This window comes from Clarias gariepinus, chromosome 18, assembly GCF_024256425.1.
Source record: "Clarias gariepinus isolate MV-2021 ecotype Netherlands chromosome 18, CGAR_prim_01v2, whole genome shotgun sequence".
NCBI classification, from domain to species: domain Eukaryota; kingdom Metazoa; phylum Chordata; class Actinopteri; order Siluriformes; family Clariidae; genus Clarias; species Clarias gariepinus.
Window position 1 is genome coordinate 22,535,872 of NC_071117.1, and position 10,085 is coordinate 22,545,956.

The 10,085-nt window shown below is 46.0% G+C and overlaps 1 pseudogene; it reads right to left on the reverse strand.

Annotated features, from left to right (window-relative positions):
• Positions 1-653: 653 nt before the first annotated feature.
• On the reverse strand, positions 654-3,405 carry LOC128506302 (uncharacterized; annotated as a pseudogene).
• Between the last annotated feature and the right edge of the window lie 6,680 nt (positions 3,406-10,085).

The window sequence follows — 10,085 nt, forward strand, 5'->3', positions numbered from 1 at the left end:
GTTTTATTCATTTTCTATTTGATGTTTGTGTCGAAAATAATAACTTCCTGCTGTTTTGTACAATACATGATTAACAAAACTATATGGTATTCTGTGTTTCAGTCTATAAATGTTAGTACAAACATTACCCTGTCTGTTCAGTACTTGGTATTTGACATAAAATGGTATGTAGGTATGTGATATTTAAAAAAAATTACACTAAAGACAAACAGTGTCCCAAAGGGAACTTCATGCTTCACTCCATAGTCATGTTACAATAAAAACAATTGACTGTAATGCTTCAAAAAACAACCCAAAGGGCCAAAGCCTCAAAATATGCAAAAGGTAAGTGACCTAAGATATTTAGATGATGACTGCATGATAGCAATACAACTTTGTACTGTACCTGTGCTATCTCCCTGCAGCATATATTTTCAGGTTCTGTAGGCATTTGGTCACAATTTACACAAAGATACCTGTAACAGGAATGACAATGTAGTGACATCACCGCAGATGTACTTTCAATGTTTTGTTAGTAATTCATGCACTGGTCGCCGAATTTAAACAATAATTATTTACTAATTATTATTTTTTTGAAACATCTCCTGGATGCACTGGGACGCATCATCAGTGATGTTTTCCTGAGGTCATCGAGTGTTTCGGGTCTCGCAACATCATACACCCTCACCCAGTCGACCCAGCCGGGGGTGATCAGGCCCCAACTTGCGTCCCAGTAGCAGCCCACGGATCTGCCCTTTTTATCCAAAGCCACCGTGTGGCCTTCTCAGCGGCTTCACTTGTGGACTTAATGGCCCTCTTCTTTGCTGCTCCAATGATGCCCAGGCGGCTCAGAACCTTGCACAGTGATCTTCCTGCAAATCCCCTGCAGCCTACCTCTATGGGCTCGTAGAAGGTCCTCCAGCCTCCCTCCTTGCACTCCTCCACCAGTTCCTGGTACTTAGCCCTCTTCCTCTCGTTGGCCTCCTTAATGTTTTCCTCCCAGGGCACTGTCAACTCCAATATGATCAGCTGTTTTGAAGACTGAGAGGTCATGATCATATCTGGCCGGAGGGTTGTTATTGCAATGTGTTGGGGGAACTTCAGCTGTTTCCCCAGATCCACCTGCAGCTGCCAGTCAGATGCGGTGTGGAGCAGGCCTGTTGTCATCTGTTGGTGTGCCCTGGGTTTTTCCCCAGCTTTAACAAAGGAGATTACCTTCTTCTGAGCATGTTGTTTTTTGCTGGAGCTAATGGCTGAGACTAGACTCTCAGCGACTGCCTTGAGCACCTGGTCATGGCACCACCGATAGCGGCCGTCCGCCAGAGCCTTCACGCAGCCACTGAGGAGGTGTTCCAAAGAACCTTTGCCGGAGCACAGAGGGCAGGTGGGTGTCTCACTTTTTCTCCACACATGGAGGTTCGCTGGGCTTGGTAGGGCATCATAGACGGACTGCACCAGGAAGCGGACCCGCTGGAAGTCTGGCTGCAAGATGTTTACCCAGGTAATCCTTCGCTGCACATCCTCCACACCCGCTCTAACTTCTTCCTGGATCAGATGGTGTCTTTCCTTTCCTCGGGTCTGGCTGATGAGGGTCTTTGGGAAGTAGCCCAAACCTGCTCTACCTGTTGCCACAGTGCCCAGCAGTGCCTTCTGTCTTAGGCGCGACTCTGCCAGCTCCACTGCTTCCCTAGCCCTCCACTTCCTTCCTGTCCTCACCTCAATACCAGCTGCTGACACCTTGCAGTCCTTTGAGTCCCTATACTGTAGGGCCTCCCTGGTGGCGAAGAAAGCTGCTGATTCTTCTCTCTAGGGTCTCAACTGCTGTCATTGGGACTGCATAAATCAGCAGAGGCCACAGAATGCGGGGTAGTATTGAATGCTGGTAGATCCAGGCTTTGAACCTACCGGGCAAGCCAGACTTGTCTACCTTGGTGAGCCAGGTGCCGAGCTCTAAACTGGCCTTCTGGATGGCTGCTGAATCCTTCAGGCCGGAGTTGAACAGTTTTCCCAAGCCCTTGATGAGTTGCTTTGTGATGGTTGGGATGACAATTCCTGAGATGGAAAAACAGAACTTGTCGATCACCTTCCCCTTCTTCAGCACCATGGACCTTGATTTGGAAGGCTTAAAACTCATCCTTGTCCAGCTGATGATTATTTCGAGCCCTTGTAAGATCCACCTGCACCCTGGTACTGATGTTGTTGTTACTGTGAGGTCATCCATATAGGCTCTGATGGGGGGTTGTCGCACACCAGACTTAGTCAGAGGCCCTCTGCACTCCACCTCGGCTGACTTAACCACCATATTCATGGCTAGGGAAAAGAAAACAACAGAGATTGTGCAGCCTGTAATTATCCCTTTCCCTATACAATGCCAGTTTGATGTTTCTGACCCAGAAGTGACTCTCATCCTGAAGTTATTATAATAATCCAGAATGAGGTCCTTAATTTTTCTGGGAACATGGTGGATGTGCAGAGCGAGCTCTATCAGCTTATGTGGTATGGACCCATAGGCGTTCGCCAGGTCCAACCACAAAACCGCTAGGTTGCCTTTGTTTTCATGAGCCTCAGTTGTGTTACTACTCCCGTGTGTTCCAAGCAGCCAGGTGTGCCGGAGATCCCTCCTTTCTGCACTGACGGATCAATGTAGCTGTTCTTAAAGAGAAACTCAGTCAGTCTTTGTGAGACGATGCTAAAAAACACCTTCCCTTCCACACTTAGTAGTGAGATGGATCGAAACTGACTGATATCTCTCGAGTTCTCCTCTTTGGGGATCCAAACTCCCTCAGCACACCTCCACTGGTTAGCTACTTTCCCCCTTCTCCAAATCACCTTTAGGACCCTCCACAGGTGCCGTAGAAGTTCTGGGCAGCGCTTGTAAACCAGATAAGGAATTCCACTGGGGCCCGGTGCAGATGCCGCCCTGATGACCTCCTCAACCTCATTCAGGCCTGGCTCCTTCAGGTTGAACTCTGCTGTCGGGGGGCTTGGGCGGATGAGGGCTTTGTTGGGCTCCAGTTCCAGTTCTTTCAGAGGATCGCTTAAGATATCTTCGAGGAAGCGATTTACTTGCTCTATGGAGCACTCCAGCCGACCACTGCGCTTGTCCCCAAGCAGTTGTTTTGTAAAGCCAAAGGGATTGGCAATGAATGCTGCTCGCTTCTTCGCTCGCTCTCTTCCCCGTCTCCGGTGCCACTCTGCTCTGCAAAGAGTCATCAATTTCTTATGCAAGATGTCTCTCAGTTCTGCTAAGGATTTCTTCTCCTCATCGATCGCAGCCTTGTACTGCTTCTTGAGGGTGCGGAGCTCCTGACGCAGATGATGTATCCGGGTGGCCCTGCGGTTCATTGTGTAGGACGTAGATTTTGATTTTCCCTTGTCAACCTGCCAAAATCTTTCTGAAGCATAGCTGAAGATGATGGTGGTCATTGTTGACAGTCGGCTGTCTACATCTCCTTGGCCGTGGCCTGGATGATGTTGGACACATCCTTGTCAAACTGCATCCACTCGCTCCTCTTGCTGGCTGGGGGCCACCTAATCCGCTGCTGTGGAGTTACTTTGCTTGGATTATGGGTCCGAGGTACGTGGCTCTGTGGGTTGCCTCCTAGCCAGGCTCCTCCTGCGTCTCACCAGGTACAAGACCTGTGCGTTGTACCTCCTTCTCTTTCTCCAAGCATTTCATTCTGGTCTGATGGATTTTTACATTACAAACGGATTTATTAACATAAATTACAAAAAATACTTACGTGTTCTTCTACCTCTGCTAGACACATTATTCTTGCCGTGACCTACGGTCAATATTACTGTTTAATTAGCACGCATAACTCACAAGCCAACATTTACTGAGAAAAAAAAAAGTTGTTTATGACCATTAACTGTAACATATAGACATAGCTGTCAATCAACTATACTTCAGTAAACACATCGCGTTTGTATCTCTCTCAGTATGCTACTTACTCTGCCATTATATACAAAGATAAATCAAAGTGACATTAAGTACACTAACCATTCAGATACGTCCTGTCCAAGCCATAATTGCCGAACTTCTTTGGGGGCGTCATCTTGTTCCTGGTCTGACTCAGGTTCAAATTGAAAGGGGTTGCACAGATGTGTCTTCAAAGCCTCCCGCTGCCATACTTTCATCAAACGATATTCTTAACTGTTGTCAAAGCTATACCACACGTGTGTTGTGAAGACACGCCCCACAGAACTAGGGGGGTGGGCTCAGCAGAGGTCATAAGCATTTAAAGGAGCATGTACTAAAATGGGTTGCTGAGAACAGAGCTACTTTTTACCAGGTAAAAGTAGTGTTTTTTTACACAACCACTGAGAATTTTTAATTAAAGTATTTTACAAACTTTTCATTAGGACCCTAAAGAATCATATTAACTTATGAAAAATGGGACTGAATGACCTCTTTAAGGAGTGGCTTTTGTCAGGCCTCTCTACCATATAGGCCTGATTGGTGGATTGCTGCAGAGATGGGTGTCCTTCTGGAAGGTCCTTCTTTCTCCACAGAGGACCTCTGGAGCTCTGACAGAGTGACCATCATGTTCTTGGTCACCTTCCTGACTAAGGCCCTTCTCTTCTGATTGCTCAGTTTAGATGGCTGGCCATCTCTAGGAAGAGTCCTGGTGGTTTCGAACTTCTTCCACTTATGGATCAAACCAGCAGAATTTTTTTTAACATTCCCCAGATTTGTGCCTCGAGAAAATCCTGTCTCGGAGGTCTACAGACAATTCTTTTGACTTCGTGCTTGGTTTGTGCTCTGATATGAACTGTCAACTGCGGGACGTTATATAGACAGGTGTGTGCCTTTCCAAATCATGTCCAATCAACTAAATTTACCACAAGTGAACTCCAAGTAAGCTGCAGAAACACCTCAAGGAAGATCAGGGTAAACAGGATGCAGCTGAGCTCAAATTTGAGCTTCATGGCAAAGGCTGTGAATACTTATGTACATGTTCTTTCTCAATTTTTTTATTTTTATTAAATTTGCAAAAATCTCGAGTAAACTTTTTTCTGAGGGGAAAAAATGAATTTAATCAATTTTAGAATAAGGCTGTGACATAAAATGGAAAAAGTCTTATCTTATAAATAATCTTATTTCTTTGTATAGGTGACCCTTTTCTTAATTTTTTGCACAGTCATGTATGTATAGTTAGATGAGATTAGAAAGAAATTCAGGAACAAATAAGAACAAAAGTAATTGAGATCTATCAGTCTGGTAAAGGTTATAAAGCCATTTCTAAAGCTTTGGGACTCCAGCGAACCACAGTGAGAGCCATTATCCACAAATGGCAAAAACATGGAACAGTGGTGAACTTTCCCAGGAGTGGCCGGCCAACCAAAATTACCCCAAGAGTGCAGAGACAACTCATCCAAGAGGCCACAAAAGACCCCAGGACAACATCTAAAGAACTGCAGGCCTCACTTGCCTCAATTAGGGTCAGTGTTCACGACTACACCATAAGGAAGAGACTGGGCAAAACGGCCTGCATGGCAGATTTCCAAGGCGCAAACCACTTTTAAGCAAAAAGAACATTAAGGCTCGTCTCAATTTTGCTAAAAAACATCTCAATGATTGCCAAGACTTTTGGGAAAATACCTTGTGGACCGACGAGACAAAAGTTGAACTTTTTGGAAGGTGCGTGTCCCGTTACATCTGGCGTAAAAGTAACACAGCATTTCAGAAAAAGAACCTCATACCAACAGTAAAATATGGTGGTGGTAGTGTGATGGTCTGGGGTTGTTTTGCTGCTTCAGGACCTGGAAGGCTTGCTGTGATAGATGGAACCATGAATTCTACTGTCTACCAAAAAATCCTGAAAGAGAATGTCCGGCCATCTGTTTCAACTCAAGCTAAAGCGATCTTGGGTGCTGCAGCAGGACAGTGACCCAAAACACACCAGCAAATCCACCTCTGAATGGCTGAGAAAAACAAAATGAAGACTTTGGAGTGGCCTAGTCAAAGTCCTGACCTGAATTCTATTGGGATGTTGTGGCATGACCTTAAAAAGGCGGTTCATGCTAGAAAACCCTCAAATATAGCTGAATTACAACAATTCTGCAAAGATGAGTGGGCCAAAATTCCTCCAGAGCGCTGTAAAAGACTCATTGCAAGTTATCGCAAACGCTTGATTGCAGTTATTGCTGCTAAGGGTGGCCCAACCAGTTATTAGGTTCAGGGGGCAATTACTTTTTCACACAGGGCCATGTAGATTTGGATTTTTTTCTCCCTAATTAATAAAAAAGATCATTTTAAAAACTGCATTTTGTGTTTACTTGTGTTATCTTTGACTAATAGTTAAATGTGTTTGATGATCAAAAACATTGTGTGACAAACATGCAAAAGAATAAGAAATCAGGAAGGGGGCAAATAGTTTTTCACACCACTGTATATATTTTAAGAACATATGAATGCATCAACATTAAAGAGTGTTTAGTTAATTTTTTCTACTTCACATAGGGGGTAGATGGAGGGAAGAGGTTGAATCTCTGAAATGTGAGATTAATAAAAAAAATATATAAAAAAAACATTTAAAAGTGATATTATACCAATTAGTTTAAACTAGACACAATACTCTTACTCAGTCACACCAATATCACTTAAGAAATCCTACATCTACTTAAACCCAAGGTCAGAATCTCACATCATAATTTGTTTTACCCAAACTCCACCCAACATGCATAATCTTCACATAGCCCTCACATGGCACCAAGTGTGGTATGTTATAAGGGTGTGTCACTGAGGCCCGGTGTGCTATTATCTCTTCTTTTACTGATGTACACAAGGTCTAAGTCCCTAATTAGGGATCAGAATTGGTGAATCATTTATTTTTACTCCCTATCGGTGTATGTGAGGGTGGTGGGGTAGGGGGGACTGCTGTTGGACACAGTTGCTTAGCAACAAAAAGCAGAATTTCTCCAGTGTGTCTTCAATTAAGGACAAAGGAGCAAAGAGATGAAGTAAGTAAAGATGGACAAAAAAAAAGATAAAGTGAAAAAAGGAAGATTTATAAGGAGAAACAGAAAAACTAAGCTAGAGTAAAAAAAGTACTTCAAAATATTTTATGTAAATTAGATGTTAGGAAAGAAAGAGCAGTAGAATTAAATGGTGAAAACTATGAACATGAAGTTATAAAAATATACTGGAAATAGAGAGGAAAAAGCCAAACAAACATAAAATCTGAGCGTCAAAAAAGGGAAAAGAAAATAAAGATGAGAGAAAAGTAATGAGATCATACATTTATTTTGTTTAAATTTGATCCTAATAAGATTTAATTTAATTTAAATTCTACATTTGTACTGCCAATGTTCGCTCTTCTAGTGATGACTAGGTCAAGCTGGTGCCAGTGGCGGGAGCACAGGTGCCTCCATAACACCTGATGGATCTCTTTGCACTTAAAGAAGGTGTTAGTTACGCACAGGCAGGAAAGCTCAAGCAGTCTCTGGCCATTCTTGTTGATCTTTCCCCTCCCAAAGATTCCAAGGCAGGTGGGCCAAGCCTCTTGGTCAGCTCCTACTCTTGCGTTGAAGTCTTTAGGAAGGTAAAGGCCTTTAGTGCTGGGGATCCTGGATATCGCTTCATTTAGGGCCTGGTAAAACTGATCTTTTTCCTCGGCAGTGGAGCGGACGGTTGGTGCATACACACTGAGAATGCTGACTGGGCCAGAAGACGTTGACAGCCGGAGGGTGAGTAATCTCTCTTTGCCTCTGTGGAGTTGGCAAGCGTGTTCTTCACCACGAAGCCAACACCATGCTGCCTTGGTTGGTCCGGAGACTTCCCTTGCCAGTAGAAGGTGTAATTAGCTTTTCTGATTGTGCCGTTCCCAGCCAGCCGGGTCTCCTGAAAAGCGGCAATGTCCATGTTTAGTTGTGAGAGCTCCCTGTCAATGACTGCGGCCTTCTTCGCATCGTCGATCTGCTGAAGGTCTGCAGTAAGTCCGGGTCTAATAGTCCGGACATTCCAGCTAGCAAAACGAAGAGCTGGAGGTTTCTCCTTTCTTGTTATTTTCTTGGGATTGCCTGGTGTGAGTGTTTTGTGGCCCACTTTTTGAGAGATGCCTCTCTTATCCCCACGCACCCAGTGGGGCAGGTAGGCCATAGCGGGACAGCACCTAACTGACTGGGGGCTGCCCAGCTTGAGGCGGGCGGTAGCCATCCAAGAGGCGCGATGACCTCTCCCACCGTCGAAAGAGACCCCTGGCGCTTGTTTCCTTCGCCAATTGGTTGAGCTTATAACTAGTAACTGCCTCCTTCTGTGTTGAGTCAACATCTTGCGATAACGCTGGAGTCAACACGGCAACTCCTGCGGCACAGCTGAAGCCAATCTGTGCTGACTCCAGCAACACAGGTTTGCGATTTCCAAGGCTCAAGCCACTTTTAAGCAAAAAGAACATTAAGGCTCGTCTCAATTTTGCTCAAAAACATGTCAATGATTGCCAAGACTTTTTGGAAGGTGCGTGTCCCGTTTCATCTGGCGCAAAAGTAACACAGCATTTTAGAAAAAGAACATCATACCAACAGTAAAATATGGTGGTGGTAGTGTAATGGTCTGGGGTTGTTTTGCTGCTTTAGAACCTGGAAGGCTTGCTGTGATAGATGGAACCATGAGTTCTACTGTCTACCAAAAAATCCTGAAGGAGAATGTCCGGCCATCTGTTCATCAACTCAAGCTGAAGCGATCTTGGAGCCCGACCACTCGCGACCGCCCTGTCAACTGCACCTGGTAGACTACATCGGAGAGCTGGGCAATTACCGTTCAGGGGCCCACTCAGTGAGACATAAGCTTAGGATATGCACAAGCACAACCGGTGAAGACCACGGTCCGGACGCTGGCTCTATGATGCCCAAGTCGGCCATCTCACGCAGCTTCTGTTCGGCGATAGCTCGTTTAGCTAATGGAAGGTGTCTTGGATGTAGCCAAACAGGAGCTGCGTTTCCCGTATTGATCGTGTGCTGCACCAAATTGGTATGATTGCACTCGCGCTCATCTACCACGAAAATGTCTGCGAACTCATGTAAAAGGGACTTCATGGTGTTGGTCTGTCTGACTTAACCCCACACTGCTACGCTGCATAAGCTCGGCCATTATTCTCGCTCGGTCTGCTACCGGATGGTTACATGGTGCGACCACCGGAAGTTCCGCCCCCCTGGTGCGTGCTACTAACATGTCCGGCTGCGCTTTGGGCACTAGCAGCCTGGCTAACCCGAAGCTACCACGCAGAGTTCTGTCAGCGAGATTTAGTACCGCACCCCACCTTTCCAAAATGTCCAACCCCAAGATACAATCATCCTCGATGTCTGCCACAAAGAATGGATGAAAAAGAATGATTTCGCACTGTGCGACAGGCCCGTTTCTCCAGATAGCTCCCCGACACGGTGCGAATGGTTAAGGCTGGGTCCGGCAGTGTACAACCGCGCTCGCCTTGTTCCAATAATCCCCAGCGCAACAGCGAAACTGTAGAGTCGGTGTCAATGAGCGCCCGTAGTGAAACGTTGTCCAGGCCACAGTTCACGTAGACCCCCGCGCGATTTCTTACACGTCCCGGCCGGAAGTTAAATTGAGCAGTTGGGGAAACAAAGACGGCTGTGGGAGGCGGCTTTTCCTTAGCGCCCCCCGGAGCTAGTTTAACGGCTGCTGGGGTACGCTGTCCTCAGGCCTGAGAACGTTGCAGCGGTAGTCTGGCGGTCCCTGGCCTCGGCGTCATCGCGAAATCTTGGAGGCTGGTTCGAGGCCTATGGGTAGCCCTGTCCCCGGCTAGGTTCTCTTTCGCCGTGGTGTTTTCTGCCATTATGGGCTCAGCGCGCTCTGACTCGCACAGCACCTCAGACAGGGAAGCCGGTGCCGCTAACCGGATGTGCTTGCGAAGTGCTCCTTAACTGTTCTGCTTCTCGGCGGCCTGCTTGAATTCTCCGGATGTCCTCTGGGGTGCGCTCTAACCCATTACTCTCCATCCCACTTCTGACACCAATGTTGCGTTTTTTTACCGCTAAGAAGGAACTTGGAGAGACGAGTGAGCTTCCTTGCTGCCTAATGCAAATGGCTGGGAGAACTTTATTAAGTACAGCACTAAATAGCATAAATAGCACATTCAACAGGTCAC